The sequence below is a fragment of the Helianthus annuus genome, chromosome 9 (assembly GCF_002127325.2).
Source record: "Helianthus annuus cultivar XRQ/B chromosome 9, HanXRQr2.0-SUNRISE, whole genome shotgun sequence".
Lineage (NCBI taxonomy): Eukaryota > Viridiplantae > Streptophyta > Magnoliopsida > Asterales > Asteraceae > Helianthus > Helianthus annuus.
The window spans coordinates 11,230,361-11,244,176 of NC_035441.2; positions in this window are offsets into that span (position 1 = coordinate 11,230,361).

The following is a 13,816-nucleotide window of genomic DNA, read 5'->3' on the forward strand; positions in this document are numbered from 1 at the left end:
TATTGTCACTAAGGCCTAAGTCCGCCTAAGTGTATCTTGATCAATCCTATGCATCAACTCCTGAAAACACATGTGAAAATAGGTACGTCAGCATAAAATGCATGTGAGATACATAGGTTTTATTGAAAATAGGATTCATGACTTGTAAGTTTAAAGAAAATGTTTAACAAAAGTTAGTCATGAACCTTGTAAAATGTTTTCTTTTATAAATCATACAAACAGTGACAAGAAATCAGATGATATAAAAGAAAGATGCATAGATAAATAAATAACCAAGTAAAATGAGTTTGTATAAAATATGTTGTTTGTAAAACAATGTTTCATGAAGATATGACATATGTGTAAAATGTATTATGTCTAACTTGAAATGGTTTAAATAATGCTACGATATGTAATTTCATAAAAGCACTTATATATAGGAAGTACCAGTGGCGTATCCACCATGCTTTTATCATATTACACACGCCTCGTTATTTAAATCACTTCCCCAAACAAACCACCAAAAATATCTTGTTTAAACCAACTGTCAAATGTTTATGTGTAAACCATGTCAATTGTCAAATGTAAATCATGTAATGTGTAAACAAATGTCATGTAAGGTAAGTAAAGAGTGATGGCTTAAACCATATGTAAAAATGCACAAAACAAAGTATTTGAATAAATCAAAAGTTATGTTTTGTAAAATAATGCATGCTTTACTGATACAAACATCTATGCGGTAAACGTTAAAATGCATACATTCAAGCCTTGCGACTGTGGCGACAAACCCTTAAACGAAATTAAAGGTTTATCTAAACTATGTATATTGGATTCAGTCATTCCTTCCACCCAAACAAACCTAGGATTTCAGGAACGACAGTTGTCAATTCCAATGGTACCATTACTTACTACCAAGCGGCGTGATCAATGTTAATGAATGTATTTTTGTCCCATTTAAACAAACCAAATGTCATACCAAATGTAAGCATGTTTTATGAAAATAATGTACTTTAATATGCTAAATGAACATACAAACTAGAAATGTAAAACAATGTACTAAGTATGCAATAAATGAACATACATAGCATGAATGTGATGTAAAACAATGTACTAAGTATGCAATAAGTGAACATACCTAGCATGAATGTGATGTAAAACAATGTACTAAGTATGCAATAAATGAACATACATAGCATGAATATGATGTAAAACAATGTGTACATGTGCTGAAATGAACATATGAAACAAGTGTGTTTAATAAATCAATGTACTAGCATGTTAATAAAACATACATAGCAAAAACATGGATAAAATCATGTACTATATGTGTACTATATAAACATAGCAAGTATATGATGTAAAAACATGAAAAGCACGAAAGTAACAAGTAGGCACATGTGTTTCACCCCAAAATGTTTGAAAAACAGTAAAAGAGGGGACTATGTACTCACTTGAGATTGCTCAATAGTCTTTGGATAACAACCAAGCAATGCTAGAGGGGTCACGGAATCAAACGGCACCTAATACGGTTTAACAAAGCCTACATTCTAAAACAAAAACTATCCTAAGTGCTTACGACCCGTTACGACTCGTTAAGGTAGTCTGCGCTACTTTAACGCGTCGTTCGCGTAAAACGCGTTCGGACCGCCTAACTAGTCCAATGACAAGTATTATATGCCTTAACATGTCTAATAATGTTGCCTAATCAGCTAAGATGTAAAAATTTAGGTTACAAATGCTTAAAATGGATTTATGCGTAAAAAGGGTATTTTTGTCATTTTCCTAAGGCATATAAATTACCTATCATACAACTAACTAAACGAAATGACCATAAGGTATAGCCTCGGAAGGTTATTCCCTATACAACTATGGTCACAAAACATGTTTGGTCGGATCCTAAAGATCGACCAAACGGGTCGGGTTCGAAAGTCTAAGCGGTTGTTTCGACCGCTTATCTTACGACCCTATATAAGCACTAAACCTAAAGTGACGAGTTAAAAATGTTAAAATATTTTTAACGAAGTTAGAAAACAAGTTTGATATCAAAACAAAGGATTTTGATACCGAATAATAGTATGGTTGCAAAATACGCATAAACGCGTATTTTGACCGAAACTATGACTCGTCACTACACCTAATCAATGTGGTAATCAGTAGGTATAGTCACAAGGGACTATGACCATCATGATTACCCTCATGTTGCGAAGTTCAAACGAACTTCGCGTTGACCATTGACTGGTCAAAGTAGAAAGTCAAACACTGTTTACTGTTTGACTTTCGCTTAAAAACGCATAAAAGCACTAAAGAATACTTACAAAAGGTCCAAGCTAAGAAGATTTAATCTAAGAATTCTCAGGTATGAAGCTTTGAGCTTCAACTTAGAGAAAATTCAGAACAAATGTGGGTTTGGAAATGAAAACATGGGGGTATATATAGTTTTCAGGCCACCGTTAGGATCGTTCGTCGATAAACAAGCTTTCATCTGAGCCTTACATGTGTACCCCCTGTTTTATAAAACCATGGGTGCCCCAAAAACAACCCATAGACTCAAAGAAACCATGTGCAAACCAAAGGAACAACTTGGTTTTGCTGAAAATTGATTTTTGCAGGTCTGGGGGTCTCTCGCACCCCGCGTAAGAATCAAGAAAGTCTTACGCGCCCCTCCTGAGCCCATGTTTGGCAGAATTGTAGTTTAGGTCCCTGAAGTTGTAAATCTTGGTTTTCGATGCGTTTTTGACACGTTTAAGCCCCGTTAACCCCATTTCAAGGCTCTAAAATGAAGTTAAAGTATAGGGAACATAAAAAAAGCTCGAAAATATCTCGGATGTCGGTTCGTTTGGCCGTACGGTTGCGTTGTTCGGTTAATTACGAAGAAACACGAACGGACGCGAAAAACGATCCAAATTACGCGATGAATGGAATTTTATCATGCCAATCACTAAAATTAAATATTTTAATGATTACATAAATTTTTGGATGTCCGGATATATTCAGAACATAAGATATGCGCGAAAATGCAAACTTATGCACTTTTTGACGCTTTTAGTCCCTGTTGATCAAATAACTTTATTTTTGCGCACCAAACACCTCAAAGCCGATTTCTAAGCTATGTAAAGGATATTTAGGGCATGTTTAACTTATGATCATGTTCCGGAATGTTCGTTACAATACAAATCGGCATACTTTCACAGTTTGTCGAAATTAGTCCCTGTAAGCGAATAAACATGATTTCGACACACCAAACCTTCCAAAGGTTATTTCTAAGTTATGTAAAGGTTATTTAAGGTATGGTAAGCCCATTTCACTATTCCAGAGTGTTTGTTGCGTTAAACTGATTACGTCTACGCATCAGTTTGCGTATAACTTCCTAGAAAGCGATTTAGAGCTCGAAATCGAACAAGAATTGATATGTGCAAATGATACACATATTTATACAAATCCCAAATATGAAACACAATATTTCATTGGTTTGATATTTGTTTGATGGCCGTGGAGGCACAGGTGTCACAGTCTCCCCTACTTCAGGAAATTTCGTCCCGAAATTTATTTTGAGGAAACTTGTGAGAGCTTGAAACATGAAGTCGAAAAGATAAAACAATACTGGTTAGGATTCTGAACTTCTAGTAACTTTAATAACATCATGCTTGCAATGTAAGAGGGACACTTATATACAAGTATATGAAGCGCAACTGGTGCGTCCACCGTACCTCCATTACATTGTTCACGTTTCGTTATTTTTGCTACTATCGGTTCTTACACATGATAAATCTTACTGTGGTTTTCATGCACTGAATTTCATAATTATGTATGCATCCATAATTACGTAATTCTTTGCATAGTTCACACTGTGCATTTTATAATGTGTAGGGGAAGAAACAACGAACGGACTTGTGATGATTGTGACTAGACCACCATAGGGTCCTTTTATTTAAATCAATAAATGATCTCTTTAAATAGACTACAAAGGAGTCTGTTCAGCTATATCATCACATGCCATTCTTAACCAGTTTCTGAATCAATCTTTTTTACTAGACGACTCAAGGGGTCTTTTTGAATTATGGAATGGTACTATATAATCCAAGGGTCTTAACTATTACATAGAAACCCATTAAGGATTTAAGGTAGTACCTTTGGATATCCTACTGTGAATCCCTCATATGAAGATATGGAAGATTCTACAAGGATTTGGATAACGAAAATAAAAACACAAAAGAAAACACGTAATCACATAATCACAAAATTGTTTAACTTGATCTTCAATTTGTTATCATTTTGTTAATTTGTTTGTTAACTGTGCACATGTATTTAAAGCCCACCAGGAATCCAATCCGTGGATTTCATTTGGCTCTTTAAACATTTCAAGAATCTAACTATGAAGATAGGAAGATCTTAAAAAGAAAATTCGATTTCGATTCCAAGGAATCGTAACATTCGAATTAAGGTACACAAGGAATCTAATTAAGGACTCCGATTTGAACGATAATCATCCACAAGGATCTAATTGTGAAGGTAAGAAGATCCCACATGGATTTTTAGAATTCGAATAGCGGGAGACGCTTTGAACCCTTGCACTAGACGTGCTTAAGTCAAAACACAAGGTAAAATGCTCACGAAATTGAGGTTCTAGATATGCTAAGGCGACATATGAAGCAGAATTTGAAGGTTAAGTTAATGTATGAGAAAAATGTTTTTGAAAACTATGCATGGGGTTTTTTTTAGAAATGTGTTTAATGTTTTTGAAACCTTACATAATACTTTTGAAATCATAAAGTAGGTGTATTAGATAAGTATATTATAAAAGGTTTTAAAATCATGCGAGATGAATGAATTTTTTTTGAAATTATGTATGTTTTTGAAAACATGGATGATGCTTTTGAAATTATGCACTTGATATGTTAAGTAAATATACTATGTTAAAAATGTTTTCAAACTATATAAAATGTTTTTGAAATCATGAAGGTTGTTTTTGAAAAGCATATATTATGTATGTTGTTATGAAAACCAGAATGTAATGATATGGGTATGAAATCGAAAATACCCTTAGTTATTAAACCAAGGATTTAAAAGTGATTACTCAAAATGTCACTTATATTCTATACTTTGTTTCTTAGAATGAAATGAGTACTGAGAAATTTTTCGAGGAAATCATGAGCGATCACATGAAAGGGAGAATCACAAGAGTAGTTTGTAAAGAACATAGTTCCTTGATGTAGGTATCATAGGGAAATGCCATACACACATGTAACTACATTTGTACATCAGAATTGGGAACAATGATTTATTTATAAACCAATCACATTGTCTCTGAGTTCAACAAAAATAAAAGAAACAAGAGCAACATATGCAAATTATTCAAAGTAGCAACATCTTCTAATCAGCCAACTGCTCATCCGTGGGTCAGACTTGCATTGACAACCTTTGGTCACTTGTTCCTGAAATAGCCCGTCTCGCCGTAGTTGTACCAAGTACCAGATGGATAACGAGCTTGATCAGGGTTGACTTGGGATTGGTTTGGACCACCTTGGATTGGGTTGAATTGAAAAGCATTTGCCAGGTGACCGAGTCGTCCACATAATGTACACAGACGACACTGCAGGTAAGCTCAATGAGGTGCATTACACTTGTTGCACATCGGTGCAGTACCGACATAAGGTTTCTTGGCAGGAGGTTGAGCAGCAGCAAAGTTTGCAACAGCTTTGTTTTGGATAGCAAAGCGGCATATGTCAACCAAATGTCCCCATCGATGATGACGGTTGCATCGATTGCACATCGGTGGGTACATTTGAAGCAGGGTATGTGATTCGGATGATGACGGTTGCATCGATTACACCATGGAGCAGTTCCCTTGTACGGTTTCTTGGCTGGTGGTGCTGCTGCCTGGCTAGGTTCTGCTCGATTTGGTGCAACTGCTGCGTGATTCTTTGAAGCCTTACGCTTCTTTGATTTTTGTGAAGGCTTGGCTTCTGCTTCCTTTGGTTATTCTTGGGTGGCTTCATCCTGGAGACGGGACATGGCAATGGCTAATTTAGCAGTCTTCTGGATTACTGTGCCTATTCATTGGGCAAATCTGGTAGCCTGTTCGGACATCTGAGCGTTGCTGCGATGAAGAGACATTCTGGAGGAAATGAAAGACACGGGAGGAAACAAGTGAAATGTTATCGGATAATCAAAACAGAATGATAACACATAGAAATTGCGATCATTTGTTTGTTACCTAAGGCAAACAAATGAGACGATGACTAATCAAAGTAAGTGGGTCATATTAATGCATCGCGAAGACATGCTTTAGCCTATAAGTGGACACTCACCCCAAGAGTTCCCAGGTAAGAGTGACTGGTCTGATTATGTGGATTTGTATGAAGACTCTAGCCTTAGACAGAAAACTCAGAGTACAGGCATCCACCCTTCCAGATTTCACGTGTTCACATTATAAGACCCAACTTTGATAAGATTTTGAAAACTTTGAAGGTTCAAAACCTTATAATAAATCATCCTAGAACAGATGATTGGTTTTCTGTAACGCCCATATTTCTTAATCCGAAAAGTAATATTACCATACTATTATTTAAGAAAAATTCGGGCATGACCCGTTCGTAATAAGAACGATTCCCTGTAAGATCATTGTGTAAGAACTTAAAGATAACGCAGCGGAAAAATAGTTTAAAAAAATTTCTTTACGATCTTAAAACAATACACACATTCAAGAAGAAGCATACAAAATTCACTTCCCTTTTTACAAATTAATGCGTTACAAAATTAAGACTACGTAACCGTTCTTTCCGTACAATCCTTGTTATTCGACTCGATCTATGCCCGCTTATCTTCGATAGTGGTAGAAGAAATCCGTGCAGTACCTGTGGACATCACATACAACTTAACCATTAGTCATTGACAACATCATACAACAATAATCTGGTACAATTAAAAATCATATAACATTCAACAACATAAACTTTGATTCATTCGACTATCCTCTCGGATTCCTTTGTTTCGAGTTCGGCTTCTAGGTTCGGCTTCAATTCTACAAGAGTCTGACGTTCTCATTCCTGCATTACATTCCAATCTTAAGCACATCATTAGTAACGTCCATACTCAAACGTATTGAAACCATGTATACATGCATACCTGTCCCATTCTTTTCATAGGCGATAAATCCTACTTCGTGCATTCGTATATTCATACGTCTAATCATACGCACCTACATATCTACACATCTACTTACCTATATACATAACTACATGCTTACATAATCATGTCTACACATACTTACTTACATTCAATTCTTGATTAACTTATTCGCATTCACTTATCATACTCGTACATTAATTATGGAGTGCTTAGACTTGGATTTATGATCCAAAAACATCAAGGAAACATTCAAAATTATATTTGGGAGACCCGTCGTTGACCACGGTTAATATACCGAAGCTTACGGTACACAAAATAACTTAATTAACAAATTTCAGCCTTTTAAACATGTGGAGGCCGTCGGCGACGGCCCTATAGGGCGTCGGCGACGGCTATTAGTTTTTCGCGTAGCCAGAAACCTCCGTAGACAGGAAAATTAGGCGTCAGAGAAAACTGAAAATGCACAAGGCGTCGGCGACGGCCCATAGGGGCGTCGGCGACGGCCTCTAGTTTTGCCATTTTTCTGCTGTGTTGTTTTTGTCGTTCGCACGCACAAAACTTGCGTAGCTTTTAAACCGTTTACCCGATTAACCTCTCGTTTCTTCCTACATGATTGTAAGCTAACATTCTATTATGTGAACTTATAAGGAAATTCTTAACTTATACATTTTCGGCTTATTATTCATTAAGAATTATTCGACCCGTCATGCATTTATCAACAACTCATATGTTTACACTTAAGGTTCACATAATGTTAATGTTATAACACGTTACACTGACCGGGCACATGAAATACTATCGACATTGCTTGTATACCTTCACTTTGACCCATTAACCTAAGTCCCCATTCTCGGTTGGTGCACTTATGTGCAATTTTACCCATTACCCGGTTACATACCGTAGCCATTACTTAGACATTATTCGTCATATCATTACAACTTTATATTGTCCCATTCGGTCTACTAAGCTAAAATTACCAATTTCATACGACCAAAACCATATGAAACTTCAAACATCATCATGCTTAATCAACTAACGCTACTTTACTTAAATAAAATAAGAAGTGATTACAGAAATCACTTACCTCGTGCGTCCGAGTTCATGCATAGCTTCCGTTTTTAGCTTTGACCCATTGCCCTTCCATGCTCGTGTCCATGTTGACATGGCTCCTACGCTTTCAGGTTATCATCAACACATTCTTGTTAGCATACATCATTGTACTTGATAAGGACCATACATTTGCATAATTTCATATTCAACTTGCATTGATCATTCATTAACATGTATAGCTTATTTCACTGAAAATATGCTGTTTGGGGACGTCCGTTTACTATACCTACGAGCTTGCAAAAATTACAATATTTTTATGAGACGTGCCCCTCGGAGGGGTTATCCTGGTGTTAAATTTTTAGAGTCCAACTCTCTACCAAAAATTTATAAAAATTCATTTACTATGCTGCAATCAGATTCGTCACTTCTGACTGCAGCTTACGGAAAAATTCATTAAAAATTCCTCGTTTATCCGATTGACGAAATTCCAATTGGCGATTCTTCTAATCGCTTGAAACTATCTACAGTAACAATTTGAGACCATAACTAAATTACTAAATTGAGTTATGACATTCATAATGGGCTGCAAATTCTGCCAGAAAACACAGCTTGAACCTTTGATACGGAAAAATTCATAAAACGCTCAATTTTCGTCAAAAAAATGCGATTCCAGTGGGGTTTTAAAGATATTTCCTGGAATTACTTTTTAGACTCAAGAAACACACGTTTTTATCACGTTTTGTTCAGGTTACAGCCAATACAAGTCGGCTGTAAATTCTGATCAGGAGCTGTTTGAATTCAGCTTTCAATTTAAGCATGTTCTTGACATCATAACACTAATTTTTAGCAATCAAAACCCTAAAAACTTCTCATACATGACTTTAATATCAACAAAAATCTGAATCTACTTGAGCTTAGCATGATTTTAACATATACTTGTCTAGGGTTTACTCCTAGACACTACTATGTTCCTATTTCATCCATATAACAATCATGCATCAAAAATTTCTAAATTCTCTAAGTTCATCAGAATTTCAAGTAGAGATTTTCTATCAAATTTCACATACCTTATGACCCCCTTGCAATGGAGATCACCAATCTAGGCTCGGATTTCGTTTTGGAATTGATCTTGACCTTCAATTTGTGAATTTTTGGGTGAGTTAGGGTTTTGGAGAAACCTGATCGCCCCCTTCTGCGTTCTGGTCGATCCACACACCAGTGTGTGTGTTGGATTTTTATTTTATTTGTGTTTAATAAAACTTGTTTCATACTTGGCACTTTTAACCCTCCTACTTTCATGAGGTTTTTATTTGGGTGTTTCTAACACTCTAATTTATTATCACTAAACTCTTATCTAACTAGGTTAGTTTTATCACTAGTTAGTTTATCTCGTTAATATCAACGTCGGATTTATAATAAAAGGATTTATGTTTTAGGGTGTTACATACACCCCGTTACCTCGGGTCTTTTATAAGCTTTATTTCCTCCAAAGCTTTGATTCACTTTTTAGTTAATATTAGGCTTACTTATTTAGATCCTAATATTTACTGGGTTTATTTTTATCACTACCGTATTTTACCCGTTTATTTTTGGTTACTTTATTATAATTAATAAACCCGTTTTTGGGGTGTTACATTTTCAAAGTGGATTTGAAATTTATGTTCTTGTTGTGGTTGTCACCTAAAGATAAGTGACAGTATTGTTTTAAGATCTAAACACAAGAATCTTGTGTTAGGGTCCTAGGAAGGTTATAAACTAGGTCAAAGCATTACTAATAACCTAATTCCCTATAACCATGAGCTCTGATACCAACTCTTCTGTCACACCCCGACCGCGTAAAACAACAAATCGCGGTGGAATCGTCGGGGAGTGTTGTAACAGAATCATTGTTTCATAACACATGGAAATTGAAATTTTGTTTTATTGAATAAAAGAAGTTACAATGTCTTAAAAACAAATAAACATAACATAATTAACTAGTCTTGCATCTTTTATTATCACTAAGGCCCAAGTCCGTCTAAGTGTATCTTGATCAATCCTATGCATCAACTCCTGAAAACACATGTGAAAATAGGTACGTTAGCATAAAAATGCCTGTGAGATACATAGGTTTTATTGAATATAGGATTCATGACTTGTAAGTTTAAATAAAATGTTTAACAAAAGTTAGTCATGAACCTTGTAAAATGTTTTCTTTTATAAATCATACAAACAGTGATAAGAAATCAGATGATATAAAAGAAAGATGCATAGATAAATAAATAACCAAGTAAAATGAGTTTGTATAAAATGTGTTGTTTGTAAAACAATGTTTCATGAAGATACGATATATGTGTAAAATGTATTATGTCTAACTTGAAATGGTTTAAATAATGCTACGATATGTAATATCATAAAAGCAATTATATATAGGAAGTACCAGCGGCTTATCCACCATGCTTTTATCATATTACACACGCCTCGTTACTTAAATCACTTCCCCAAACAAACCACCAAAAATGTCTTGTTTAAACCAACTGTCAAATGTTTATATGTAAACCATGTCTATTGTCAAATGTAAATCATGTAATGTGTAAACAAATGTCATGTACGGTAAGTAAAGAGTGACGGCTTAAACCATATGTAAAAATGCACAAAACAAAGTATTTGAATAAATCAAAAGTTATGTTTTGTAAAATAATGCATGCTTTACTGATACAAACATCTATGCAGTAAATGTTAAAATGCATACATTCAAGCCTTGCGACTGTGGCGACAAACCCTTAAACGAAATTAAAGGTTTATCTAAACTATGTATATTGGATTCAGTCATTCCTTCCACCCAAACAAACCTAGGATTTCAGGAACGAGAGTTGTCAATTCCAATGGTACCATTACTTACTACCAAGCGGCGTGATCAATGTTAATGAAAGTATTTTTGTCCCATTTAAACAAACCAAATGTCATACCAAATGTAAGCATGTTTTATGAAAAAAATGTACTTTAATATGCTAAATGAACATACAAACTAGAAATGTAAAACAATGTACTAAGTATGCAATAAATGAACATACATAGCATGAATGTGATGTAAAACAATGTACTAAGTATGCAATAAGTGAACATACCTAGCATGAATGTGATGTAAAACAATGTACTAAGTATGCAATAAATGAACATACATAGCATGAATATGATGTAAAACAATGTGTACATGTGCTGAAATGAACATATGAAACAAGTGTGTTTAATAAATCAATGTACTAGCATGTTAATAAAACATACATAGCAAAAACATGGATAAAATCTTGTACTATATGTGTACTATATGAACATAGCAAGCATATGATGTAAAAACGCGAAAAGCACGAAAGTAACAAGTAGGCACATGTGTTTCACCCCCAAATGTATGAAAAAAAGTAAAAGAGGGGGACTATGTACTCACTTGAGATTGCTCAATAGTCTTTGGATAACAACCAAGCAATGCAAGAGGGATCACGGAATCAAACGGCACCTAATATGGATAACTACGTTAATAAACAGGACCTAAATCGGAAGATTGGATAAAATGAGGTTTCGTAAACCAATTGAGTATAGGAACTCATGTAATATGGTTTAACAAAGCCTACATTCTAAAACGAAACCTATCCTAAGTGCTTACGACCCATTACGACTCGTTAAGGTAGTCTACGCTACTTTAACGCGTCGTTCGCGTAAAACGCGTTCGGACCGCCTAACTAGTCCTATGATAAGTATTGTATGCCTTAACATGTCTACTAATGTTGCCTAATAAGTTTAGAAGTAAAAATTTAGGTTACATGTGCTTAAAATGGATTTATGCGTAAAAAAGGGCATTTTGGTCATTTTCCTAAGGCATATAAATTACCTATCATACAACTAAGTAAACGAAGTGACCATAAGGTATAACCTCGGAAGGTTATTACCTATACAACTATTGTCACAAAACATGTTTGGTCGGATCTTAAAGATCGACCAAACGGGCCGGGTTCGAAAGTCTAAGCGGTTGTTTAGATCGCTTATCTTACGACCCTATATATGCACTAAACCTAAAGTGACGAGTTAAACATGTTAAAATATGTTTAACGAAGTTAGAAAACAAGTTTGATATCAAAACAAAGGGTTGCAAAATACGTATAAACGCGTATTTTGACCGAAACTATGACTCGTCACTACACCTAATCAACGTGGTAATCAGTAGGTATAGTCACAAGGGACTATGACCATCGTGATTATGCTCACGTTGCGAAGTTCAAACGAACTTCGTGTTGACCATTTACTGGTGAAAACAGAAAGTCAAACACTGTTTGACTTTCGCTTAAAAACGCATAAAAGCACGAAAGAATACTTACAAAAGGTACAAGCTAAGAAGATTTGATCTAAGAATTCTTAGGTATGAAGCTTTGAGCTTCAACTTAGAGAAAATTCAGATCAAGTGTGGGTTTGGAAATGAAAATATGGGGGTATATATAGTTTTCAGGCCAACGTTTGGATCGTTCCTCGATAAACGAGCTTTAATCCGAGCCGTACATGTGTACCCCCTGTTTTATAATACCATGGGTGCCCCAAAACCAGCCCATAGACTCAAAGAAACCATGTGCAAACCAAAGGAACAGCTGGGTTTTGCTGAAAACTAATTTTTGCAGGTCTGGGGGTCTCTCGCGCCCCGTGTAAGAATCAAGGAAGTCTTATGCGCCCCTCCTGAGCCCATGTTTGGCAGATTTGCAGTTTAGGTCCCTGAAGTTGTAAATCTTGGTTTTCGATGCATTTTTGACACGTTTAAGCCCCGTTAACCCCATTTCAAGGCTCTAAAATGAAGTTAAAGTATAGGAACATAAAACATGCTCAAAAATATCACGGATGTCGGTTCATTTGGCCGTACGGTTGCGTTGTTCGGTTAATTACGGCGAAACACGAACGGACGCGAAAAACGATCCAAATTACGCGACGAATGGAATTTTATCATGCCAATCACTAAAATAAAATATTCTAATGATTACATAAATTTTTGGATATCCGGATATATTCAGAACGTATGATGTGCGCGAAAATGCAAACTTATGCACTTTTTGACGCTTTTAGTCCCTGGTGATCAAATAAGTTTATTTTTGCGCACCAAACACCCCAAAGCCTATTTCTAACCTATGTAAAGGATATTTAGGGCATGTTTAACTTATGATCATGTTCCAGAATGTTCGTTGAATCGGCATACTTTTGCAGTTTGTCGAAATTAGTCCCTGTAAGCGAATTAACTTGATTTCGACACACCAAACCTTCCAAAACTTATTTCTAAGTTATGTAAAGGTTATTTAAGGTATGTTAAGCCCATGTCACTGTTCGAGAGTGTTTGTTGTGTTTAACTAATTATGTTTACGCATCAGTTCGCGTATAACTTCCCAGAAAGCGATTTAGAGCTCGAAATCGAACAAGAATTAATATGTGCAAATGATACACATATTTATACAAATCCTAAATATGAAACACAATATTTCATTGGTTTGGTATTTATTTGATGGCTGTGGAGGCACAGGTGTGACAATAGGAGGCAGACCCGGATGACGAAGACGTTGTGCCGGTAATGACAAAACTATCCAAAGACCCGATCCCGAATCAGCTCCCTCCTTGCGCACGCTCCCACAAGTCAGCATCTCACACTAGATGC